The sequence below is a fragment of the Sphaeramia orbicularis genome, chromosome 20, assembly GCF_902148855.1.
Source record: "Sphaeramia orbicularis chromosome 20, fSphaOr1.1, whole genome shotgun sequence".
In the NCBI taxonomy this organism is placed as follows: Eukaryota; Metazoa; Chordata; class Actinopteri; order Kurtiformes; family Apogonidae; genus Sphaeramia; species Sphaeramia orbicularis.
In genome coordinates this window covers 2,259,204-2,272,062 of record NC_043976.1, presented here as the reverse complement: position 1 = coordinate 2,272,062, position 12,859 = coordinate 2,259,204, and the positions used below count along the sequence as shown (strand labels likewise).

General features: G+C 40.8%; 1 pseudogene; it reads left to right on the top strand.

Annotated features, from left to right (window-relative positions):
• LOC115411688 (tRNA (cytosine(38)-C(5))-methyltransferase-like) overlaps window positions 1–7,228 on the top strand; it is a 35,639-nt pseudogene extending 28,411 nt beyond the window's left edge.
• The last annotated feature ends 5,631 nt before the right edge of the window (window positions 7,229–12,859 follow it).

The following is a 12,859-nucleotide window of genomic DNA, read 5'->3' as shown; positions in this document are numbered from 1 at the left end:
TGATATGAGAAGGGGTGAGTGGATGATCTGACCCAGTGAGGTGGTGTATATGGCAAAAAGGAGGGGGCCCAACACAGAGCCTTGGGGGATCCCCGTGGTGAGGATTATATCTATAACGTCCCAAAATGTACTTACATATTTTAAACATGACATTTGTAATTTAGAATTTATTGTTAATCTGGTTATTTTATTGGGAAAATTCATATACACGAAAATAAAAATGCAGGGCTCAAAATTAACTTTTTGACCTAGGAGCACTGTGCTCCTAACCCTAAAAAGTTAGGAGCACAGGCTAAAATCTAGGCGCACCACTATATATAAAAAATTTGGAGAACAAGCAAAACTCTTGGCCATACCAAGTAATATTCCTATATGTATTTAAGCAATGTTAACAACCTAGAATAAAGTATTTGAATAGAGTATGAAAGAAAAAGCTTACATTGACACAGGTGCAAAACAATTGTCAATGTGTGGTATATACTTTAGTTGGTTCTTGGAGAAGAAAGACGAATCACACCATTATTTGCAACAACCAACTTTTTTATTTCATGGCCTAAAGGCCCTTAGTCACTGTGGTCTACACCACGCCTGAAGTCAGGCCTCCTTGACCTGGTGCCAGAGTGTAGGTACTTCCTGACCGCTGGCAGTGCATCGAAGTCATGCAGTGTTGGACCATCCGCAGAGATGCGCACGCGAGGGGGCGGGGACTAGGTTTTCCGCTTCAGTCAGCGGGGCGTGGAGCTTGTTTATTTTCAGCTGACGAGTTACTTCTGCAGCCATTATTCTAGGCGCACGTATTAATTTTCGCTCATTTTTTTATTGGCGCACCGTGCGATCGTAATCTCAAAACAGTCGCACTACCGAAATTCTCAGGCGCATGCGACCCTAATTCAGTCGCAGTCACGAGCCCTGAAATGCCAAAACACGCCCAAATTTTAAAGTCTTTCGAATTGAATTTGAAAAATATATTAAATGGAATTTGTCTTTAATAAAAAAAGCATTAATACTCTAGTAATTTATAAGGAATTCTTTAAAATGGACTGAACTTACTCTGATGTTATTTACTTTTCTTAGATCTGTATATTTTAAGTTTTTATTATTATTTGTCTATTCTTTGTGTTTCTAAGTCTTTGCATTATTGTAATTTATTGGTTTAGATGCTTTTTCCTTTTGACATCTTAATGTTTGTTTAAAATCTCTCTGTTCTGTATACCAATATATTTTCAATAAAGTTGGAAAAAAATAAAAATAAAAAGTTTTCATCCATCTTTTCACAGGGAACATCTGGTCCTAACACTGAAGGAATGTGGATACAGTTTCCAGGAGGTCATGGTCTCACCAACCAGTGTAAGAGACAAGACCCTGTGGTTCATTTGGTTCAGCACATTTGAACTGTGGACGTCATATAATAATAATAATAATAACAACAACAACAACAACAACAACAACAACAACAACAATAATAATAATAATAATGTGACTGTTTTACCTTTAACTCCAGGTTGGAATCCCTAATTCCAGACTCCGCTATTTCCTCATCGCCAAGATTTCAGCAGAAAGTGACGGTGATGAGATGCAGAAAAAGGTTTGGAACTTAGATTTTTTTTTGGTTTACGTTCATACAAAGCACAGGCCATAACAGTCTGACACTGACAGGATAAAGGCGAGAATACTGATTATTTTAGCTCAATGGTTTGAATATTATTAGGCAGTAAATGAACGTTTAGCCCTTGAAGCAGCAAAATGAGAAACAGAAGGAACTGAATGACTTCATTGGTAATAATAATATTATTAATGTTAATAATATATTATTAATGATAATATTAGGATCCACTGCACATTACAACTGCAATGTTGTTTATTGTCAGTTTAGTTCTTCTTGTTATTATTGCGATTACTCAGATTACATATTACTTATATATTGTTGTTACAACTACTATTACTATTATCAGATTATTTACTTAAATTTTTTATCTTGTGATTATTAAACAAATATTTGCATATTATTTGCATATTATAATAGAACAAAATTACTTATTTGTTATTATTGCTACTTTAGTAATTTGTACTAGTATTTTCTAATGTGCAGTTGCCTGTTATACATATATATATATATATATACTATATATATATATGTATAATGAAAAGGAAGCCAATTTATATAAGAAAGGAGCATTGATTTATTGATTAATTTAATTACAGATTTATAACTAAGCTTAAACTTAAATCAACCCAAACCAATAATTTGGAAACCTTTCAAAGTTAGTGGGCCGTTGACTCTACAGGGAACCCGAGTGTGAAGAGGCAGTACACAAATAACTGAAGCAGCAGATTTGTACACACATAAAGAATTTATTAACTAAACTAAGACATACAAATAAAACGAAGAAACAGACAAATATGACCAAAGGGAGCAGGAGATTATGGACAGGAGAAAAGTAGACTAAATTGGCAGATGGCTATATTAAAGATATTATAATGTTAGTGAGGTTAAGTTGAGGTAAGTCTACTTAAATTGGGAATTACACCAACTCAGATAAGTCAGGAGCAAGTTTCCTTACAAGCTGCAGGTCTTGAAGGATGCAGGCACACAGCTGGAGTGACACGGCAGCGGTGAGGCTGCAGGGCTGGAGAGGCCTTGATGGAGAACGGATGAAGTTGGGGTGACGTCTTCTGACGGAGTTCGAAGCGGCAACAGGCTGTGGAGCGGCGTGCTCGCGCTGGAGCTCTGGAGGTCTGAAGCTCTGCTGGCCGTAGGAGGTGGACAGCTGGCCCTGGCGGCTGGGTTCTGGAAAGCTCGCCAGGAGAAGTTTGAGAGCCGAGAAGATGGAACAACTCTCTGAGAAGTTTGACAGCGGAGGAAGATGGAAACAGCTCTCGCTGGGACGTTTGAGAGCTGAGAGTGATGGAAAAAGCTCTGATGAGAGATGGTTTCATTTTCTTTTATAATTTTGCCAGAAACCAACCCGGCACGCCCTCCTCGTGCATATTGATGAGTCATCGATGCCTCTGGGCGTTGCTTTCTTTGTCCGTTTTGGCGCCAGTCCAGCCCACCTCGTAGGTCGTTTGCATGCTCCCAAGGCGTCAAGTTTCCCTTTCTTTGGGAGAGAGATAGGACTCTTTGCAAACTTGTAAGAAAACTGCTCCAACCTTAAATAAGACCCTTAAATAAGATCAAACTTATACATCAGCTATAACCTCACTCAGCATCAGTAAGATAAGCACCATTATTATCAGACATGTTATAAACAGTGTTACTCTTACTTTCAACATAATTCACCGTGACATGAACAGGACACACATGTATGGTCTCAAAGATCCGGCAAATGGGCTCTTGCATAGGTATGCATAAAAGGGTTAACATGCTGAGTACAAAACGTTAATACACTACTGTGACACTATTAACACGGCAACAGATAGGGATTTTGGTTATTCAGTCTCTGTTCTTAGGTTTACATCCACCTCTGGATAAGCAAACATAATAAGACACAGATGTGAAAGTAAGAAGTTGGGGAAGTGTAAACACACAGTTCCTGTGTCCCCTAAATGACCACAACAGGGAAGATGGCTCTGGTGAAGAACACATGACAACGGGCTTAGATTGTTGTCTTAGGTCCATTCCTGGGCTCATTTGTCATCATAAATGTTGCGTGCACATGGTGTCCTTCCATTGACCTGATACCAGCCAATCAGCACGGCTTTTCTGGAATTTGAGAAAAAGAGAGGATTATTTGATTTATAGTTCTATTTTGCTCTGTTTCACTCACTCCCATCGTCATGATGATATGTATATATATATATATATATATATATATGACAGTTACCTAGTATGTGGTATTTTGTTTATGGCTCAGGTTGATGAAATACAAAACAAGTAAAAAGTCAAAAAAACAAACTTTTTGAAATAACTTTGGTCATTGTGGTGATAATGAAGGACCAGGTTCTAACTTGTTCCACATGATACAAGTGAGCGTTTCTGACAGACAATGTAATGTTAGATTTCAGATGCGTTTCCAGTTCCTGCCGAGCCCACAGACCAGGATCCTCATGGTCCAGACGTCGAACCACATCCAAGTCCAGTCCTGTATAAACTTGAAACCACAACAGACGCTCAGAGGAAGAAGTGTCAAAACAGCGATTTGTCCATCAGGCAGATCCAAGACTTTCTGGAACCGTCCAAGGAGATAAACATGGAGGATTACCTCCTCCCTCCTAAAACTCTGCTGCGTTACGCCCTGTTATTGGACATAGTCAGACCCACGTGCAGGAGGTCCGTCTGCTTTACCAAAGGGTGAGTTCACTGACCTGCTTCTAGTCCAGGGTTTGGATCACACTTGGCTTTTTTTTTTATCATTTGTAATTTGTTGGAAAAATGAAGACAAATCCAGCTGCTCTTGTTGACTGTGGTCTGTTTCTGTGGACTTTAACGGGATATGAACATGTTTAATCCTGAGGTACGGACGTTACGTGGAGGGAACGGGCTCGGTTCTGCAGAGTTCCACTGAAGTACAGGTACGGTTCATCTGTCAAATCGACCAGTTTTTATCTGGTTAGTTAGCAAGATAACTCTAAAAGTTATGGACAGATTTTCATGAAATTTTCAGGAAATGTTGATACTGGCACAAGGAACAAATGAATAAATTTTGGTGGTGATTGGGGGGGCAGATCGGCCTTGGCGGAGTTCTGCGCTCTCTGAGTGCTTTTCCAGTCTTACTTTTCCAGTTTTTTGTTGCTGAACTAAATTCACCAGTACAGATGGTCAGTTCATTTCATTTCTTTCGTTCAGTTGTGCATTTCATCAGCAGACGTTCAATAATCATCAGGTGAACAAACATGTACACACCCATGATCGAAAAGGAGCAAAAGCCAAGGAGAAAAGGGTTTTAAGACGGGATGTTTTGTCATTTCCTGTGTCGGCCTAAGCTCTGTCACCTGGGCTCAGTTTTTAGGAGGAAAACCTCCACAGTAGAAGCCCAGATCACCTCCGTTCTCCCTGTGGCTGGTGCTGTTGACCCGGGAAACGTCCAAACTGACCCGTTCTACCACAGTTTGGACACTTACTGTTGTTCATGTGGGAAAAACCATTTCCTGTAAAATCCTAAACATAAAAGTGTAAAACTGTATTTCATCGGGTTCTTCATGTTCTGGTGTACTGCATGTGTCCGTTTGTGTGTCCTCACAGATGGAGGACGTGTTTAAAGACCTGGATCATGTCTGATGAAGACAAACTGAAGGAGCTGCTGAAACTGAAGCTTCGTTATTTCACCCCCAGAGAAGTGGCCAACCTGATGGGCTTCCCTAAAACCTTCTGTGAGTCTGCCTTTAAAGCTGCATATATATTGTTATGGATCAGGGACTCTCAGCTGGTGGGTCAGGATCCAGAAGTGGGTCTCAAACCCAGTGTCAGTGGGTCGCAAACCTTTGGTCAAAAATAATGTTAACATGTGGTTCCAGGAACGCAATCCGTGTATCATTCGTTCTTTTCATATTCAATTGAGAATCCACAATCGGAAAATGATTTTGATTGTTCGCACAAATAAAAAATGGGAAATAATCAAATGGACCAAATGTGTGGTTTCATGTTGACGTGTTTGATATCTGATTTGGTTTGACCCAGAAGTTCCAGACTTGTTGGTGTGTTGGTTGAAGTGTCTCCTTCTTAGATTGTGTCCCATGGACCCACTGTATATTATTACAAAACAACAATACGTGGACCATTTTGTCAGTTGTCATGTCGTCCTCCTTCACAGTAACACGTTTGCTGCCTCTGAATAACACCAAATTCTCCATTATCACAGAATGCATTAGACAGAATACTAACAAACCCACAACTGTCCAGAACAACACACCCAACCAGTCAGGAACTTCCAGGTCAAACTAAATCAGATATGAAAAATTTCAACATGAAACCGACATTTGGTCCATTTGATTATTTCCAATTTTAACTTATGCGAACAATCGAAAGAATGAAAAACTTTTTTTTTTTTTTTTTTTTAAATTTCTACATGAATAATGAATAATGAGTCATTTTTTCGTTTTCCAATTGTGGATTCTCAATTGAATATGAAAAGAACGAATGACACACGGATTCACAACAAACCCTGCCACTCGCACGTTTGGCATTGATCCCGCTGATGTCATCATGTCTGTGTGTGCTGATGTCATCATGTCTGTGTGTGCTGATGTCATCATAGACACATTTCAGCCATTAGAAGTAAATGAAAAAAAAGATTAAAAAAATTCATGAAAAATTTTAACGTTGACCCACTTTTACCAAAATCTAATCACATTTATTCTGTGTTACTGGTAATCTATTAACCCAGTTTGGTCTGAACTCAACCAATAGATTTGCTGCTAAAGTGTAAACAAACAAACAAACAAACAAACAAAGCTACTACTTCGACTGTTTGTCAGTTTGGAGTTTTATTGGTTCTGTTGTTTTAACTTTTACTGGATATAAAACCCATTCCTGAACTGTCAGGGTTTAATTCCAAAATTTTATTTTCATGATGACAAATGATTTTAGATAATATCATCTTATATTTACATGTGGAAAATTTATGATAACAAGTGGTTCCAGGCACAAAAGCCCCGGCCCTCGCATGTATTGTTGCTTTTTTGGCATCGATCCAGCTGATGTCATCATGTCTATGCATGTGCTGATGTCATAATAATTGTCTCTATGTATGTGACAAGTTTGAAGTAAATTGAAACAGAATTGATGTTTTTATAGACATTTGAAATTAATCATTAATCATTTTAAGTAAATGGGGGAGAAAAAAGATTTTAAAAATTCATAAAAAATGTGATATTTGACCTTCTTTTCCCAAAATGTAATGAGATCTATTCTGGGTTACTGGCACTCTAAATGCAATTTAGTATGAATTCAAACAATAGTTCTGCTGCTAGAGTGTAAACAAACAAACAAACTGAACTAAAAACAACCTTTTCTTTATTTTGCAGCCGTACCAGAGCAGACGTCTGTCAAACAACAGTACAGAGTTCTGGGTAACAGCCTCAACGTCACTGTGGTGTCCAGACTCCTGCAGCTGCTCGTCCTCTAGCGCTGGGACACTGTCCAGTAGAAGACCACTATGATCTAAGTGTGGATTGGATTAGGGCTGTGCACGGGGGGAAATGTTTACCCCTGTTTTTGACTGTTTTAATGATAATAATAATGATTTTTATTTGTAAGAGTTTTATCAAACCCAAGGACACTGTACAGCAAAGAATAAAAAGACAATAAATAAGATACAAATGGAAAAGAAGTGCAACAGATGGAATAGTACGGGGTAAGATGTAAGGGACGTTTTGTGATGGGTAGGCCTTCTTGAACAGGTGAGTCTGTCTGTGATTATTGTGTCAAATTTTACACTGGAAAAAATCTAAATCTGACCAAGTGTATTTTTCTTATTTCTAGTCCAAATATCTCATCACACCTAAAATCAGACAGAATCACCTACAGAGGAACTGTTCAGTGAGATATAAGAACTGAGTTATAGACAATAGATCTGGAAAATCTGAGTTCAACAAATCTAACCAAGATCATTTTCACTTGTTCCATTGGCAGATTTTTTTTTTTTGCTTGAATCCGGCAAAATTGAATTGAATCAAGCAAAAAAAATGCAAAAGTTCCCTTTTAGGTGATTCTGTCTTATTTTAAGTGTGATGAGATATTTGGACTAGAAATGAGAAAAATACACTTGGTCAGATTTAGATTTTTTCCAGTGTATTTCATCATTATCAAAAATAGAACAGGACTGACAGTAGTCGCTTTTCACTGACCCTCAAATTGTGCAAATATAACTTGCACATAAAAATTTACTTAACTCTTTAAGTGCCAGACAGTTAAGGGGCTAATAAGCCTTAAAAGTGCCACAGAATTTGGCCGTTTTTCAGTATTTCGCGTCGTTTTTATAATATTTGAAGAATCCTGCAGGAAACCGCTTGGTAACATCCGACCGATTGCTGATTAGATCCAAAACGCACCGGACGCAGCCGATTCATTATTGATCGTTTTGCATAATTTATAATAATAATATAATAATAATAATAATAATAATAATATAATAGTAATAATAATAATAATAATCTTTATTTATATAGCACTTTTCATACATTAAAAACTGTAGCACAAAGTGCTTTACATATCAGTTTAAAAATCCGTACCGCCCCCCACCCACACCCACCCACTCACCCGCACACACACACACACACACACACCCACACACATATACATGCAAACCCACAAGCTCACACATACTTAAGAAGACTGACTGAGCACGGGTAGACCAGAACAAAAATGTACAAGTAAAAGTAAAACATCAGTTTAGGAGGCGCTGTCTCAGGGAGCCATCCGCACCAGGAGGCAGCCGCCGACCCGGCGACCAGGCACCAGCAACACAGCCCCGCATCCCAACTAGTGGGAGAGGGCCAACTGGGACCCCCACCCACCAGAAAGGAGCGGACCCCAGTGAGAGAAGGCGCCACAGCCGCCCCCCGGCATGGAGGGCTCCCTCTGATGAAACACCGGAGAATAAGAAACATTAAAAAGATATAAAAATATTATTCGGTCGCGTGACCTCAAATTCCCGTCTGCTTGGTCTCAAAAGGGGGACAGAAAGAACGTCATCGAAATGTGAGAAAGAAGTGGGGGTGGATGGTTTGTTTGTACACAAATGTGGCGTGTTCTCCAAAGCTGATCTGATCGGCCCGTGGCACTGAAAGTGTTAATGGAAAAACGACAATTTTGCCAAAAGTTAAATTTTCGATTAAAAGTTTTTGCGCTGGCGAGGTGATTTTTGGGGCGTAGTGTAAATGGTATATCACACAAAACTGCAATAGAAAGACCTTTGTTTTGCAACTAGAGTCACATGAATGAAAAAAACGGATGTTGACAAACGATACAACATGAGAAGAAGAAACATGTCGCGGCATTTGTGGACACACCAGGAAACCCACCCAATCATTTTTTAATTTAGTACAAGATAGAGGGGTAATAGAGGGTCTGCACGTGATGTCACCGCTAGAGGAAGTCACCGCGGTTCTGCCCACTGAGTGGCAGAAAGGGGAGATGAGTGACAGCGTTGGCTTCAATCCTGTCTAAACTGAAGAACAGTGTTGAATTTTAAAAAAATGGGGCAGAGCTGTTGTGAGACTGATTGTATTTTCAGGTTCTTAAAGCGTGGGAGCTATCGTTTTACAGACACCCAAAGACAAAGAAAACAGAAGGAGATGGATCCACAAATCCAGGAAACCAAACCTAGATCTGTGGATCCTGTTTGGTGTCAGCTAACATTCACTGATGCTGTATTTTTGGGTCCAATCAGACCTGAAATGACCTATTGTTTGGCTAACGGTCCTTCTTAGTGCAGCTCTTGGTTTCATGATCAGATCTTTCCTGGTTTTTGTCTCATTTTGTGATTGTGAACCTTGTGCTCCTACATGATTAGTAAACTAACTGAAACTGAGGCCAACCTAGTTTTACAAATACGGAGGAACTGGAGAATAAAGCTACGACGGAGTATTAGGACCACAGAAAAAGAAAAACACTGGGCACTACCAGAAGAAAGTCAGAAATATGGAGATAAAACCTGGAATTTTATGAGAATAAAGTCAAATACAAAAGAATCACAATGTTCTGAGAATAAAGTCGTAGTTATAAAAAAACCTCATAAAAATGTCATTCGTTATGAGATTAAAGTCGTCATATTCCGACAATAAAGCCATAATATTACAAGAATAATGTTGTAATTTAAAACCAGATGAGAAAAATATCCTAATTTCCCAGAATGCAGTGGTGCCCTGCTGGTCCACAGCAGTAGTATCTGTGTTGGATAAAGGACTGGATCTGAACTAGACTCAGTAAATCTGCTCAGTCCAAGTAGATCATGCATAGATTCACTGGGGTCAGTCCACGATCTACTGGAAATGACCTTTGGATCAGCTGGTTCTGGTCCTAGTTTTAGACCCTTTGGATCAGCTGGTCTGGGCCCTAGTTTTAGACCCTTTGGATCAGCTGGTTCTGGGTCCTTGTTTTAGACCCTTTGGATCAGCTGGTTCTGGTCCTAGTTTTAGACCCTTTGGATCAGCTGGTTCTGGTCCTAGTTTTAGACCCTTTGGATCAGCTGGTTCTGGTCCTAGTTTTAGACCCTTTGGATCAGCTGGTTCTGGTCCTAGTTTTAGACCCTTTGGATCAGCTGGTTCTGGGCCCGTTTTAGACCCTTTGGATCAGCTGGTTCTGGTCTAGTTTTAGACCCTTTGGATCAGCTGGTTCTGGGCCCTAGTTTTAGACCCTTTGGATCAGCTGGTTCTGGTCCTAGTTTTAGACCCTTTGGATCAGCTGGTTCTGGTCCTAGTTTTAGACCCTTTGGATCAGCTGGTTCTGGGCCCTAGTTTTAGACCCTTTGGATCAGCTGGTTCTGGGCCCTAGTTTAGACCCTTTGGATCAGCTGGTTCTGGTCCTAGTTTAGACCCTTTGGATCAGCTGGTTCTGGGCCCTAGTTTTGGAGTCTTTGGATCAGCTGGTTCTGGGCCCTAGTTTTAGACCCTTTGGATCAGCTGGTTCTGGGCCCTAGTTTTAGACCCTTTGGATCAGCTGGTTCTGGTCCTAGTTTTGGAGCCTTTGGATCAGCTGGTTCTGGGCCCTAGTTTTAGACCCTTTGGATCAGCTGGTTCTGGGTCCTAGTTTTGGACCCTGTGGATCAGCTGGTTCTGGGCCCTAGTTTTGGAGCCTATGGATCAGCTGGTTCTGGGCCCTAGTTTTAGACCCTTTGGATCAGCTGGTTCTGGTCCTAGTTTTGGACCCTTTGGATCAGCTGGTTCTGGGCCTAGTTTTGGAGCCTTTGGATCAGCTGGTTCTGGGTCCTAGTTTAGACCCTTGGATCAGCTGGTTCTGGTCCTAGTTTTGGACCCTTTGGATCAGCTGGTTCTGGGCCTAGTTTTGGAGCCTTTGGATCAGCTGGTTCTGGACCCTAGTTTTAGACCCTTTGGATTAGCTGGTTCTGGTCCTAGTTTTAGACCCTTGGATCAGCTGGTTCTGGGCCCTAGTTTTAGACCCTTTGGATCAGCTGGTTCTGGGCCCTAGTTTTGGAGCCTTTGGATCAGCTGGTTCTGGGTCCTAGTTTTAGACCCTTTGGATCAGCTGGTTCTGGTCCTAGTTTTAGACCTTTGGATCAGCTGGTTCTGGGCCCTAGTTTTGGACCCTGTGGATCAGCTGGTTCTGGGCCCTAGTTTAGACCCTTTGGATCAGCTGGTTCTGGGCCATAGTTTTGGACCCTGTGGATCAGCTGGTTTGGGCCTAGTTTTGGACCCTCTGGATCAGCTGGTTCTGGGCCCTAGTTTTGGTCCCTCGGATCAGCTGGTTCTGGGCCCTAGTTTTGGACCCTTTGGATCAGCTGGTTCTGGGCCCTAGTTTTGGAGCCTTTGGAATCATCTGGTTCTGGGCACTATTTTTGGACCCTTTGGATCAGCTGGTTCTGGGCCCTAGTTTTGGAGCCTTTGGATCAGCTGGTTTGGGCCTAGTTTTGGACCCTGTGGATCAGCTGGTTCTGGGCCCTAGTTTTGGACCCTCTGGATCAGCTGGTTCTGGGCCCTAGTTTTGGACCCTGTGGATCAGCTGGTTCTGGCCCTAGTTTGGAGCCTTTGGATCAGCTGGTTCTGGGCCCTAGTTTTGGTCCCTCTGGATCAGCTTGTTCTGGGCCCTAGTTTTGGACCCTTTGGATCAGCTGGTTCTGGGCCCTAGTTTTGGACCCTGTGGATCAGCTGGTTTTGGGCCCTATTTTTAGACCCTTTGGATCAGCTGGTTCTGGTCCCAGTTCTGGACCACTTGTTCTTTGGTAGCTGGTACAGATCCATGTCCAGTCCAACTGTCCTTCATTTCATTTCAGATTTCCCATGCTCCTTTGCTCTGGCTGTGTTTACTGCTATACTCCGTCATGTTGAGCAGGTTGGTTTAAGACACTCAGTCTGACTGAGAGGGGCGTGGCCTGGGCTTAGAGGGGCGTGGCCTAGGGGGAAGTGACGGATGTGCAGACCCTCTATATATAATACTAGCGCAGACCTCTGCCAAGGCAGATCAGCCCCCCCTCCGCTCACCACCAAATTTCATCATTTCTTCCTTGTGCCAGCATCAGCATTTCCTGAAAATTCAATCAAAATCCGTCCATAAGTTTTGAGTTATCTTGCTAACTAACCAACAAACAAACAAACCCTGATGAAAACATAACCGCCGCCGTATCCTTGGCGGACGTAATAATGACTATATCTGTAAATCAACACCATATTTACATACAGGTTATGGAATGACTTCTCGTGTCATCTCACGATAATAAATGAACAAATCATTGCATTTGTGATTTAATGGAAAAACTGCTGTTACACACTCGCTGTTTTTCAACATTTAGTAAATATGGGTAAAGTTTTGTGCAGATGTCTGATGGAAAAGCCCCTACTTTGATTTAGTGATTTATCTGAACATGCAATGAAATTTAACATATATGTGAACAAGCAAAACATGCACAATAATACAAAAATCAACAATCATAACAATCTTAGACAGAAGAGCAGCACAAGAGTTTCCATTTACATTTACCTGAAAGGGGCGGGAAGAAGTGCAACTGATTTAATCCCACCCCTTCTGCATAAAATATAATATTATATATGTCCCTCTTCCTTTTACATTACTCTTTTATTTGTGTGTGTATGTGTGTATATATATATATATATATATATATATATATATATATATGTATGTATATATATATATGCACACACACTCATTCATCCATATACACACACAGGGTGGGGAAGCAAAATGTACAATATTTTGAGGCGGGATGAAAGGACAGTGTATGACCAA